The 13981-nt window shown below is 51.9% G+C and overlaps 1 protein-coding gene across 2 annotated transcripts in view; it reads left to right on the top strand.

Moving 5' to 3' along the window:
- The first annotated feature begins 1744 nt into the window (after nucleotides 1–1744).
- Nucleotides 1745–13981, top strand: part of RIMS3 (regulating synaptic membrane exocytosis 3) — a 39536-nt gene continuing 27299 nt past the window's right edge. For both annotated transcript variants that reach the window (XM_032493938.1, XM_032493937.1), the window contains exon 1: nucleotides 1745–2058. The gene's annotated coding sequence lies outside the window, so the exon portion shown is untranslated. The remainder of the gene's footprint in view (nucleotides 2059–13981) is intronic.

Genomic DNA, 13981 nt, shown 5'->3' with positions numbered 1-13981 from the left:
AGCTATAATCTCCCACCTATATGCACGTAAGAATCAACCAGTACCCCTACCCTTTTCCCCCACCCAATCCTTCTGGAAGCCAATATGAAGCTTTGGAGCCCCTGAAATTATATGTGAAATATACATCTACATACTTCTCCAGAGGGAAAGTCTAAGTTTTCATCAGATGTGCAAAGGGACCATGATTCCCAAGGGGGTGGCTAGTTTACATGTCTCTGTGATGGGGCACATACAAGGAACACAGAGCAATCTTGACGCCTCCCTTCTCTTCCATGTCTTCACAAGCTCTGCTGTCCCCCACTTTTACCTCCACCATTGTTGCAGCTACTTCCCTCGCCTCCATCTTCACCCCCCAATCTAATCCTCCTTGCTGCTCCAGAGCAACTGTTCTACAGCACACGCCTCAGTTCTAGGCCTGATGTAGGTTAGATGATAACAAAAGTTTAGTTAATAAGTGAATAAAATCGGGAGTCCCACCTCCACAGCTGGCCGGCTATGGGACCCAGCTACAGGCTCTCCACGTAGTTGGGTCTCAGTTTACTCTTCTCAAAGACAGGTGAGAAGGAATGAGATGTGGTGAGGGGTATGTAGAAGACAGAGTTAGCTATCCCTGGGAGAGTCATTTAATCCCAGTTATTTTTCTTTTTTCCCCACACCTTTCCACTCTCCATTCACATTTTAATCCATGTCCTCAGCAGGAGACTACTTCTGCCTGCCTTCAGCAAACAATTAGGAAGACAGATAGTAATCATATGGTCCCCTGTGTAAATGAGTGGAATTAAGAACACTTGGGGCCCAAAAGTGGCATTGACCAGCTGAGGAAGGTTAAGCACGCAAGATGGGGGCAGACATGACCCTGGGAGAGGCTTTATACAACATCCTCCTGAAGTCCCAGGCTGCCAAGGAACCCAGGACTCCAAGAGCCCATTTGGAAGCTCCATTTAGGCAGATGCTAGGTCCTAGAGCAGGGCTTCTCAATCTTGGCATTGGTGACATTTGGGGCCTGATTATTCTTTGGTGTGCAGCTGTCCTGTGTATTGTGGGATGTTTAGCAGCATCCCTTATCTCTTCTCAGTAGTTGCCAGTAGCAACCTCCAGCTGTGAAAACCAAAGATGTCTTCAGACGTTGTCCAATGTTCAGGAGTTGGGGGCAAAGTCATCCCAAGTTGAACACCACCGCTTTGGGAGGAGAGATGAGGGGAGGGAGGTTAACTTGAGTCTCAGGGCAGGACACTCTCTACCCCCTTACCCTCTGTTTGAAAGGGACATCATGAAGTCTTTTTCTTCATAGCAGTCACTTGGGCAAGTTTTTTCTCCTCTCTGGGTTTCAGTTTTTCCATCTGTAAATTGGATTTGATGTTTCTGGGTCATTTCCCCTTCTCTCACTGTCTGACATTCCTGGATCTGGTTTAGGGTGTGACAGGGTACCGAGGTGCCAGTGAGATCCTGGGAGGTCCCCCAGAGAGAAGGAAAAAGAGAAAGAACAGACAGAGGTGGAGGTGAAGGTGAAGAGGGAGGGCAAGCATGAGCAGGAGTGTTCTGGAGACAGCGAGAGGCTTGGGGCTTTCTCTCCACCCTGCCCCTTGGATGTCTTATAACGGTAGGTCGCCCCCAACCAGGCAAACTCAGATTCCCCGGATTCCCTTAGGCCCCGCCCCAACCACAGGCCCCGCCCTTATTGACCCCGCCCCTACATAGACCCCGCCCGTCCGAGGCCCCGCCCCCGCCAGGCCCCGCCTCCCTGCTCGCCTCCCGCCAGCCCGGGATTGGGCTTTGCACCCGGCGGCGGCTGAGAACCGTGGCGGCTGCGGAGCCGGCAGCGCAGGCGGGCGGAGCAGAGCTGCCCGGCCCGGTGGCTGGCGATGCCCCCGTGAGCCTCTCTCGCCGCCCCTCCCCGCCCCGCGCCCCTGCCCCTCGGAGTACGCCGCGCGCCTGGGACCGGGCCGCGCCTACCGCCGGGTCCGCGGGGCGGGGTCCGGGGCAGCACCTGCCCCGCCTTGCGGAGCCGCCTTGGCCAGCGGAGACCCTTCCCTGTCTGGACCCCAGCCCCACCTCCGGGTGAGTCAGTAGGCCTCGCTGGCCTGGGGGTGGATGTGGGGAGGGGGCTGCCGAGCTCTGCAGGACCACGGGGCGGGGGAGGGGTCTCCGGTCGTGAGGCGCCACGTAGGGATCTGAGCATGGAGGGTCTGGGGCCGGAGTTGCCGGGGGCCCGGGAGAGGAGCACAGTGTGTGTGACGACTCTGGGTAGGGGCCATGGTATGAGAAAGGAACATTAGGTATTCGGGGAAGCCCGGAAAACGGAGTAGGGGGCCCCAGAGTCTTAGGTTCTTTGCTGATGCTCAGAGCACCTGAGGCCCTGGTCTTCAACAGCATTGCCTCCCATGGCATTTTTGGAAAGTGCTTAAAATCCCTCCTGGAAAGGGAGCTGGAAGGCAGCCTGCCTTTCTCCCTCCTGCCTGTGCCCTGGTTGAGAAGCTGGCTACTCTTTCCTCCCAACGAGACACCATTGTGGTGCCCAGAGGACTCCCCACCCCATGAAAGAAAAGGGATGATGCCCCCTCCAGCCCTAGGGTGGGGAGAGGGGGCTTCTGGGAATCTGGGAAAGGCAGTTGGTCCATCCATGGTAGAGAGTCCATGGTTCAGGGAGGCTTGGTAAGATCCTTGAGGGAAAACCTGGGCACCTCTCATTCAGGGGAAGGATGTCTTCCCCTCCTGGCCTACAGGCTGCCTGAACTTGTGCCCACATCATCTTCTCTGGATAGCCCATCTCTGAGGAGTGGGTTTCTTCCCGGTGTCCTGGGCCTGGAAACCCAGGGAAGGCCCATAGTTCCTGTGGTCTTGGATGGGGTAGGCAGTGCCATACCCAGGCCACAGACCAGGGGCACTGGCTGCACTGCCACCTGGGGGCTATTTGGATGTGGCTCTTCGAGACTGGGGAGCCTGGGTGAATGTCAGTGTCCAACCCCAAGACCCAGATGTGTTGTCTAGCTGTGGAGAGGAAGGCTGTTGTCCCTTTGGTCCTGTCTTCCGCCCATGATGACTTCTTAAGTCTAGGGTCCTTGAGTTTGGGGCCTGAAGTGGTAGGGGAGGGCCTTTCTGGGCTAGGCCTGGTCACCAAGGAGTTAACTAGCCAGCCCCACAGTTGCTGCCAGCCACCAATTAGTTTGTAATCTGGCAGCTGCCAACTGTCCCTGGGGGCATGTGGGCAGCCTAATGGGGCATTCTCTGGTGGATATGGGGGAAGGGGTCTGTGAAACTGCTTAGTCTAAGCGCCCGTGCTTTTCAGAGCCAGTTTAGGGCCCACAGACCCCTTCCCTGCCTTTTGTGCCAGCTGCCTGGCTTGGGGACCTCCTGCCCTGGGGTTCGACCCCTACCCCACCCTCTGCTGGATATGAAGCCCAGAGTCAGGCAAACTTGGCTTCAAACGCAGAGACTCTGCCACTTTCTGGCTATGCGCTATTGAGGAAATCACTTCCCCTTTCTGAGCCTCCTTAGGTAAAACAGACCCACCTTCTAGGTCTGCTGGGAAGAGTAAATGAAATGGTGGATTTGAGCTGCTTAGCACAGTAGCTGGCACTCAAGGCAGCTCAGTAGGTAACTGCTGAACTCCCAGAGCAACCCCTGTGCTAAGGACTTGATGGGACAGGCAGGCAGGAGCCCAGGGCTGAGGATCCAGCAGGGACCAAGGTCCCTTCCCTTGGGGCACACAGTCTCAGTGGGCTAGGCACTGTCTCTGAACTATTCTCTCCCCCTCCCTCCTTGCTCGCAGACATTCCTGGTCTCTGGACATAATTGGATTTTATTCTGCGGAGCCCAGGGCTGAGCTGCTACTTTCTGGGCTTGCCCTGTCCCTAACCAGGTGCTAAGCTCTGTGGGGTCTGTCAAGGGTCTAGGTGATGTCTGCAGCTGCAACAGCAGCTGGCCCTTTAAGGAGGGAAGAAAACAATTATCTAGCCCGGGCATTGCATCAGCTGGAGCCTGGAGGGTCCCTGGGGAGGAGGGGGCAGGCTGGTGGTTGATTTCATTAGTGCCATGTGAGAACTCTCACCCGAGTCTGCCCCACTCCCAGGCTGCAGCAGCGGCCCAGCCCCACTGCCCCCCCCACACCCCACCCTGGAAGCACCACCTTGGGGGACTCTGTGCATGCCCATGCTGAGGGGGATGTCAGGAAGTGTCTCTCACACTGGCCTTCTGCTGACATGAGGTGCAGGATATGCCTCCAGTACCAGCATTTGACAGTAGGGGTGTCTCCCCCATTAGTGTTTGGCTCCCCTGGGGTGGGGGGTTTCTCCCCTGCTGGCACCCAGGGAGGGGTGGCTTCTATACTGGCCTGTCAGTGACAGTGGCGCTGTCTCCTGCACTGGTGTTTTGCTGACCTGACAAAGGAGCTGTGCTGCCTGGAGTGTGTGTGAACTGAGGGCACAGGTTAGAAAAAATTGCTCACTGTTTGGAGGTGAACTGGCTGGGAACAGTGAGTCACAGCAGCAGAGAGGACTCCAGTTTCTCAGGCGCCAGACAGACCTGGGTTCAAATCCCGCATCCTCCATTTCCAGGCTCTGTGACCACTTTAGGCGTGTGGTAAGGAGTGCGGGGCCCTCCTGCCTCTGTTGCAGGATGATGCACTCAGACATCTAATGTACTAATCTCCGTGTGCCAGGCAGCCCCTGTCTCCATGGAGCGGGCATTCTAGCCAGGAGACAGTCTGGACCAGGTAGTTACACACGTGTCATGTGTTGAAAGGAGGGATTCAGGGAGGCTAGCATGACAAGGAGTTGAGGATGCTAAGAGCTTGGTGACGGGAACAGGCCTGGTGTAGTGGGGGAGGGCAGCAGTGGTGGAGAGCGGGCAGGAGTCAGCACAGCCAGGCCAGACCTCCCTGGTCTATCTAAACTAAATTAGCAGGATACTAAAGACTTGGGGGTTATCCTGAAGCTAATGGCAGCCCCTAAAGGGTTTGAAGCAGAGGAGGCAGGGACTGATTTCCAGAGAGCATGGGCTGGGGTCTGTGGCCCTCAAGCAGAGCCTTCTCGGGCTTGACCTTTTGCCCTCTCCTACCCCCTTCCCTGTGCAGGAGCCCTGGTGCCCAGGGAGCAGCTTGTTTATGCGGCTGGCCCCAGGAGGGAGGTGGCCAGTCCCAGTCCCTCCAGCTCCCTCTCTCTGGGCCTTGTTGACGAAGTTCATCTCTTGGGCCCAGGTTCTCTTGACCTCCCTGGGGAGCCAGAGGGCGAGAGGCAGGGCTTTGGCACCAGGCTGACCTATATTCATATCCCAGCTCTGCAGTCATGAGGTGGGAGACCTTTGGCAAGGCACACCTGTCTCTGAACCTCAGTGTCCTTGACTATAAAATGGGGTTGATGTTATCTTTCTTGGGAAGGAAAAAAAATTCCAGATGGAAATCACAAAAGCCTATCACAGTGTCGGTTGGCATTTTAACTCTCTTGCAGGGGGGCTAACACCCAGGCTGAGGCCCAGGGCTGGCTGTGGGTAGGGGCAGGGCTGCATTCACAAGTCTGTGGTTGTGCAACCTGCACTTAGAAGAACCCCACACTTGGTTTAACGTTTGGCTGTCATCATCTTGAAATTCTTAATAAGTTTGAACAAGGGATCCTGCTTTTTCATTTAGCACTAGGCCCTGCATATTATAGAGCCCTCCAAATTGAGCTGGGACAGGAAGAGACAGGGAGCAACACAGACCTGCAAATAGTTCCCAAATGGAGGAGGCACAAGGTGGAGGGCATGACTAACTGTCCCAAGGTGGGTGGGATGTTAATAATAGTACCATTTATTTAGTGCTTACTGTGTGCTAGGTTCTTAGCTAAGCACTTGGCATATTCAGTTTCAAACAGCCCTATGAGGCAGGTACGATCATTATTTCCCTTGTATGGAAAAGGAAAGTGAGGTTAAGATTCTTGGCCAAAGTCACACAGCTATCAAGTGATAGAGCTGTAGGTGGGAGAGCACATGCCTGGACCAAGGAAGTCTTCACTAGGACAAGGTGCCTCCTGAGCTGGGTCTGAAGGATAACTTGGAGTTTACCGGGGAGGAAGCATGTGGGGAAGGGAGGGCTGTCTCAGCTGGAAAGTGCCTGTGCCCAGGCCTGATACTTGGCCAGGAGAGCTAGAGCCAAAGCCAGATGCCTCCCAGGGCTGAGAGAAGTAGCCTTTGGATTTCACGGTTCTGATTTTCCAAGCTCACTCTGCCCCCAGGCCCAGCTGCTACCATGATTCCTCAGAAATGCCCCAGCCTGGCCTCATTGTGTTGCCCACTCCTCCTCTACTCCCAGGTAATCTCATTTACTTGATTTTAATGATCTCTTCTGGGCTCAAGATCTGCAGATCTAACTACTTCCTGGACCACATTAAAAAAAAATTTTTTTTCTTTTACATTTTTTTCAAATTGAAGTGTAGTTGATTTACAATGTTAGTTTCAGGTGTACAGCAAAGCAATTCAGTTATACATGTATGTGTATATATATATATATTTATACACACACATATGTTTTCACATTCTTTTCCATTATAGCTTATTATAGAAATTGAAAATAGTTCCCTGTGCTATACTGTAGGTCCTTGTTGTTTATTTTGTATTTAGTAATGTGTATCTGTTAATCCCCAGCTCCTAACTTATCCCCTCCCCTTTCCCCTTTGGTAACCATAGCTGGACCACATTTAGATGTCTCATGATCAGTCTATGTCCAAACTCAGGTCCCAGCTCCGCCTGCCGGCACCCGCTCTGCCTCCAGTGTCCCCAGCTTATCTCTGCCCCCGCCATCCACCCACTTGCTCAAGCTGGAAAGCTGGAAGTTCTCCTGGACACCTCCCTCTCGCTCACCCCCACATTCCACAGCCAGTCTTCAGCAAGTCCTGGTAGTTCTCCTGAGTGTCTCGCCTGAGTCCATCATCTCCCTCCCTGCCCACCACTCCAGACCAGAGTCCGCTCTCACCTGGACCACTGTGACAGCCTCCTAAACTGGTCTCCTTACATGTCTGTTCTTGCCCTGTTTCTTCTCATGTTTCACACCATAGTCAGTAATCTTCTAAACACTTGATTGTGTCATTTCCCTGCTTAAGAACCTTCCAAGATTTCTTGGAATAACCAGACTGACGCAGTCTTCGAGGCCCTGTGGGATCTGGTCCTTGCCTACCTTTTTGGATCGTCTGTACCATTCTCCTCCCCCAGCCGCAGGACTTTCATACATGTTGTTCCCTCGTCCTGGAACGCCTTCCCCTTCCTTATCTGTCTCCTCCAGAGAGACACCAGCTTGAACATCATTTCTGCAGAGAAGCCTAAACCAGAAACTAAACCCCGCCCCTCCCCTCCATAGGACCTTGTACTTCTTCACAACCCTTAGCACACTTGACCTGCTTTTCCTTGTCTCTCCTTCTTGCTAGACTGTGGACTCTGTGGGGTCAGCAATCCTGTTCTGCCTCGCCCCAGCACATAGTAGGTAAAGAGTGAGTTGTTCTGTGAATGAAAGGAATAGATGAATCATTGTTGCTGTATCCTAACTAGCCTCCCTGCCTCCAGGCCTGTCTTCTCCAGTCCTTTCTCAGTACAGCCCCAGAGCGATCTTTCTAAAACACGGAACTGACCCTGTCACCCCCTGCTACTTAAAATACTTCAATAGCTCCCCATTGTGGACAGGAAAGGTCTCAGCTTCTTAGCATGGGATTCAAAGCCCTTTATGATCTGCTCCTGACGGCCTCTCCAGCCTCATCTCCCCTACTCACCCCCCACACACTTTGAACTCCTGTTCTTCTAACACATCAGGCAGTTTTGTGCCTCTGTGCCTTTGCCCTTGCTGTTCTCTCTGCTTATAATGCCTCCCCACCCCTGCTTTGTCTCCCTGGAGAACATCCTTCATTCTTCAAAATCATCTCAGCTACCACCTTTAATGTGAAGCCTCTGAGGAACCCTCCCAGCCCTCCCTGTGCAGAGTTAGCACACCCTCCCTCGGCCACATCCATACGGAGTCTACATCTTTTCCTCTCTGTCTCCCATTAAACTGAGCTCTTCCTATGTTTGTTCATCTGTGTGCCTCCAGCTCCCAGCTTCTCCCCTGCCCCTAGTTAGTTCTTTGCTTGTATACGGAAACCCACTCAAGCCGGCCCTGGTGGTAAAGAGGGTTTAGTATGAGGACACAAGGGATTCCTGGGAACTGAGGAGTAAGAAAATCATTAGTCTCTGGGAGATGGGACCTCTAGGCCAGCCAGGAGAAATTAAAACAGCCATTCTCTGTGCCTTATTGGCTGCCTTCACCTTTCTGTCTCCCCAGACTGGGTTTTCTCTGCTTTTCCAGATACTGGGCCACCTAGAGTTCCTGTATTGTACCCCTCAGTTCCAGCCATATTCAGAGGTAGAACCCGAAGCTTAGCAGATCCAAGTCCAAACTCCCAGGAGAGGATCTGATTGGCTCTGAGGGAGTCAGGTGTCTACTGTTGTCCAATCAACTGCTGCCTGCAGGGAAGGATCACAAAGTCAGACATGCTAGCATGGCTCTTGTTTGTTTGTTATCTGGACAAATACTTCAAAAGACATCTGCTAGAATTCTTACAGGGTCAGGTGAGCCTGGTCCTCGACCTTCCACCTGGACAGCACTTGGAGAAAGCAGACCTGGCATTGTGACTTCAAGAGGAGTCTTTTCTTGGGGTGGCAGTGTCCAGGGCAGGCACCAAAGAACCTGTCAAATGTCATTCAGAGGCTGAGCAGAGAGTTAGGGAGATGAGACTCTGATTTTCTTCGGACTGGGAGAGGGAAGAGGAGGGTGTGAGCAGTCAGGACAGTTCTTTCTGCCAAAATCTTATTCACTTCCTAAGACTCAACTTGTTTCCTTTCCTCAGTGAAGAGCCATGCATGTCTACCGCCCCCTTCCCCCTTCTTTACCTGCATTAATTATATTCTTTGTATTTTCCTATTAGTAAGTGGTTTTTTGAGCACCTACTCTGTACCAGACACTATGCACATGTACTATTTAATCCTCATACCCTATAAGATAGGTACTATTATTATCTCCATCTTAAAAACAAGGAAACTGAGGTTCAGAGAAGTGACATTTACAGGCTAAGGACAGGAGCGGTGTGACTCCAGAAGGAAAGCTCTTAACCTCAGCTATTTGCCTGCTTACCTTTCAGGATAGTGAGGGCCTCAGGGGCAGATACCAGGTTACCATCCTCCCTCTGCTCCCCACTGCCCAGCACAGGGCCAGCCCAGAGCAAGGGCTCTCAACTGTGATATAGATGGATGCAGGTAGAGTAGAAAAGACATCTGGGTGGGAGTCTTTTACTCGTGGACCTACGCTGTGTAGCTGTGTGACTCTAGACAAGTCTCCTAACATTTCAAAGCCTCATGTTCTCATTCAGAAATGGGGATGCTAATTCCTACCATGAGGCTCATATTAGATGGTAGGTATAAGGACAATTTTTAAATAGGAGAGAACTGAGCAATTTCTAAGGATTGTTATTAACAGAATGGATCATGACAACAGGGTGCCAGCTGGCCACTGTGCCAACCAAGCTCAGCAGGAGGCAGGCAAGCCTAGAGGTTCCTTCCCAGTGTGGGCTGGGTACCTTCAGTGAGGCCTGAGATGACTTTCTTTTGGTGGCTTGTGGACCTGCCAATACATGGCATTGACTCATATAGAAAGCTGGTTCCCTTTCAAGTCTGTTGAGTCCAAGGTTGTCCCAGGGATAAAGTGTCAGTGCAGTGCTAGTGTGTCTTTAACAACTTTCCAACACTTGCTGCCCTCCCTTTTAAACAAAGAGATCTTGACTGGCAGCTCTGTGTAGCTAAAATTTAATAATATAGCTTTGTTTTCACTGTACTTATTTTCCTGTCATTTTCTATTTATTAAAAATGGTGTTGCTTTCTGTTTATGGTAGTACCACAAAATTTCTATTTAAAATAAATGCATTTAAGTTAAAAGTGTCACTTTCAAGAAAATAATGAACAAGACAGGTGTATGGACATTTGGCAGAAATGGTTGAGGGACACACAATGTTATGTGGATAATGCAAAACTGGGAAGTTGTATGGTGACATCGGGGATGTGGACTTGAATGATTTTTCAAATCCCCTACACCTATCTGGAAAAGTTGGAGATCTCTTCCTGTTGTGCCAGCCTGCTCCACTCTCCTCACCTCATGCCCTGGCTTGGGTTTCTTTCAGAGAATTCTGCCATAGTTGTCCTGAAGATGGGAGAATGTGGGCCACTGCCTTCCAGCTTGCTTGAGAAGGGACTCTTGGAGTTGGGGTATCTGGATGGAACTAGGATGCCCCCTTGCCTCTGAGGCAGGACTTGGGCACTCCTGGGGGGAGCAGAAGCTGCAGACTCCACAGTCCTCCAGGTCTCCATGCACAACACGGGCCTCAGTGACTCCCAAAGGGCTTGGATCCCAGGGAGTGCTGAGGCTGCCGGAGCCGTGAGTGAGGGTGAGGCTGTCCCCAGAGCTTGAGGGACAGTGAAGCCAGGAAGCTTTGGGCTCTCAAATGTCCTGCACTCCTTGCTCCCCCCTTTTCCACCTTTTTGTGCCATGGACTGCCTGCCCCTGCGGATTGGGCAATGATTTAGGAGGCCTCAGAGGACACAGAGGATTTATCCACAGGGCCCAAGACCAGGGCCAGGTGAGCAGGAGGGAAGTCCTGCCTGTCCTTCCCCAGTTCCATGTTCACTGTGGGAGGGCATGCCTGGGCTCCAGGAGGGTGGAGAGCCTGAGTAGTGTGGGGTGTGTGCTTGCATATCCATGGTGAATGTCCAGGGGTCTCTGCGAAGGCATATTGTGTGTGTGTATGTGAGAGTTTGTATGTACATGTGCATACGATGTGTGCTGGTGTGTCCGTGGTGAATGTACCTCTGAGGGATATGTCTGAGGGTCTATGTGGGGGAGGCTCTGTACGGAGTGTGAGTTTGGGCGTGTGTGGCAAGGTGTCTAGTGTGTCTTGAGTGTGATGTGCAGGTGGGTCTGTGGTGACTGTATCTAGTGTAAAGTGTGTCTGTGAGGCATGTGCTGTGTGTATGTGTGTGTGCGCTGTGCATCTGGGTGACTGCATGCTGGGTGTGGTGTGTGTCTGTTGTTTTGTGTACGTCATCGTCTTTATAGAGCGCGCGTCCGGCAATGTGGTGTGTCTGAGTGGCCGCGTACAGGTGTGTGACGTGCACTCGGGGCTTTGTGCTGGGGAGAGGGTGCTGGGCAGGGGGTTGTGCTGGGAAGGCCGAGTGCATTGAGGGCAGTGTCTGTCTGGGCTGGGGCCGTGGGTGCGCTGACTTCCCCGGGAGGGTCCCCAGAGTGGGCGGCGGGCGCGGGCAGGCGGCGCCTTCCGGCCCGGCTTGGTGCGGAGGCTGGTAATCAGAGCCCCTTCCCCCATGAAATATTGATCCTCCTCGCGGCGGCCCTGGCCAGAGGAGGGCCGGCAGGGAGCGGCGGCCGGCCGCTGTCCGTGGTGCTGCCGCGTCTCTTGGCGGGGGCGTCAGCGCTCAGGCTGGGGCGGGGCTGGGAGCGGCAGAGGTTTCCCCATCCACCGACACCCTCAGCGGTGCCCCTGCCTCTGAGGATGAGCTAGTTTGCCCCTACCACCTGTCTGTCAGTTCCACCACCCCATGTAGGAAAGGAGAACAGGGGCCAAATGAGTATTTGGGGGGTATCCAGTATCCCTCAGGGCTAGGGCAACCATGGGGCTAGGTTTGCCTGGGACACTCCTCATTTACAGCTGTGGTCCTGATGTGATTGTTAGTGTCTCTGCTCACTTTCAGAAGAGTCTTAATTGGATGATAAATTATTCGCTTCCCAGCAATAAGGCTTTGCTCTAAAGACCTCTTCTCTCCGCTTCTCTGCTCTGCCCCTGAGGGTTCTGTAGCCACATGGGTGTGAAAGTGCAGTGTCTGTGTTTGTGGGTGGGGACATTGTCCTTCCTGTGCTTAGGCTGAGTTGGAATAAGGATTTGGGAGCCCCGGGCCCCTTGGGATCCTGCTGCAACCCAGACCCTCCCCAGAGGAACCAGCCCTCTTCTCCACCAGTCCAAATTTTGCTTTCCATTCAAGCTGTACTCTTGTTCAGGCCTGGGCTTCCTTTGCCCTCCTGCATCTCTGGCTGCACAGGCCTCTCCTTGGTCTCGATGTCAGGGGGTGGTAGGGCCTCCAGTTTGGCCATCTGTGTATTCATGACATTTTCTCTTAGTTCTACTTTTACCTGCTGATTTTCCCTCCTTCAGCAGATTATCTTTTCCTCCTACCCCTATTCTTACCCTGTCTTCACTCTGTACCCTAATCTGGGCATTTTCCTTCATTATGGGGAACACACCCAAATCCTGCCCACCCACACTGCTCTCTTGAACTCCAGGGAATCTGCCCAACGCCTCCATATGGGAGTTGCAATATTATCTCAGACTTATCATTTCTAAAACGGGAACTCAGTTTTTCCCTCTAGGACCTCAGACTCTGCTGATGGCATCCGTCAGCTCCCACCCTTCCTGTAAATCATGTTGGATTATGTTTTTTTTTCCATTTCCCTAACTTTGTCCCATCACTAATTCTAGGCAATCCCCTCAAGCCGTCCCATGACTCCCTCACCGCTTTCCTCTCTCCACCAGCACTATCTGAAGCAGTGCAGACCTTCTTACCTGCCTCCTGACTGCTCTTCCTGCTGTCAGGCTTTCTTCTGATTCTGTACTGTGTCTGATTGATCTCTGTAAAATGTTACATCTAAGCCATGTCAGATTTCACTCCCTTCAGGATTAAAGCCAAGCTTCTTAGCCCTGCATTGAGAGCCCTTCATTGGCTATTCCAAGCCTACCTTTCCAGCCCTCTCTTCCACAATGGCACCTGCCTCCTGCTCCAGCTGCATTGCTCTGTTCACCAGCCCCTCAACATGCCATTCTTTCTCTGGACCTTCCCAGCTAATTCCCACCTCTTTCCTGCCACCTCTGTCTCTCCAAATCCCACCCATCTTTTGAAGTGCTCTGCAGTGAACTTCTCCATGATGCCTTCTCTGGTCTCCCCATCCTGAAGTGGTCACTCTTTCTGCAGAACAGCCAGAGTATTTTATCTTTTCCTTTCAGTGCTTTGGGTGGTCTGTAGACCAGCTGCATGGATATCACCTGGGAGCTTGTTAGAAATGCAGAATCTCAGGCTCCACCTTCCTGTGCCCTGTGGAGTCAGAATCTGCATTTCAATGAGATCCCTAGGTTATATTTCTGTGCACATTTAAGTCTGAGAAGCACTGGATGGTGTGTTCATTGAGGGCAGCATCTTGCTTCTGTTTGGAAGTGGCCTTCAGCCAGGGTGTTTCCTAGTGGTGTTCTCAAGTGCCAAGCCTAGCAGCCTTTGTCAGGTGACAGCTGCCACATCTGGCCAGGTTCCATAAGCTATGAGAGGGGGTGGCTGATGTAAATGGCTGGAAAGCATGTGCACTCTGCCTGGATGCTTCCACCTGGAATCTATGCCCCACAAGGTGGCAGAGCTGAAGCTCTATAAATCTGAATCTGGGAAGCACTCTAGTGACAGGAGGAATCAATTAATCAATAAATCAATAATCAATTGGAGGAGGAGGAATCAATTAATCAATTACTCAATAAAAAGGAGGAATCAATTATCAATTAATCAATAAAAAGACAGTCATCAAGCGTAGGACAGAACTGTTCTCTGTCCACAACACACACATTGGTGGAAATTTTATTTTAATGTATGTTTTGAAAAGAAAAATACGTATTTTAGCTTTTTCTTTATGACACCGTTAATAGTTTCTAAAGTAGTAACTTTAGAAAACACAGTATGTCACATGAAGAAAATAAAAATGATTCACCATTCTACTACCCAGCTATATCACTATTTTAGATCACTGTTCATTCATTCAACAAATATTTACAGAGCCCTACTATGTGCTAAGCACTGGGGATTGAGGGTGAAAATGGCATGGTTCCTATTTTCAAGCAGCTCATAGCCGGGGGCGGGGTTTGGGAGACTGAAGGAGTTAGGACCGGGGGTATATTTG

The sequence above is a fragment of the Camelus ferus genome, chromosome 13 (genome assembly GCF_009834535.1).
Source record: "Camelus ferus isolate YT-003-E chromosome 13, BCGSAC_Cfer_1.0, whole genome shotgun sequence".
Taxonomy (NCBI): domain Eukaryota; kingdom Metazoa; phylum Chordata; class Mammalia; order Artiodactyla; family Camelidae; genus Camelus; species Camelus ferus.
Note: the sequence above shows the minus strand (reverse complement) of the source record. Positions and strands in the feature narration are given on the sequence as shown.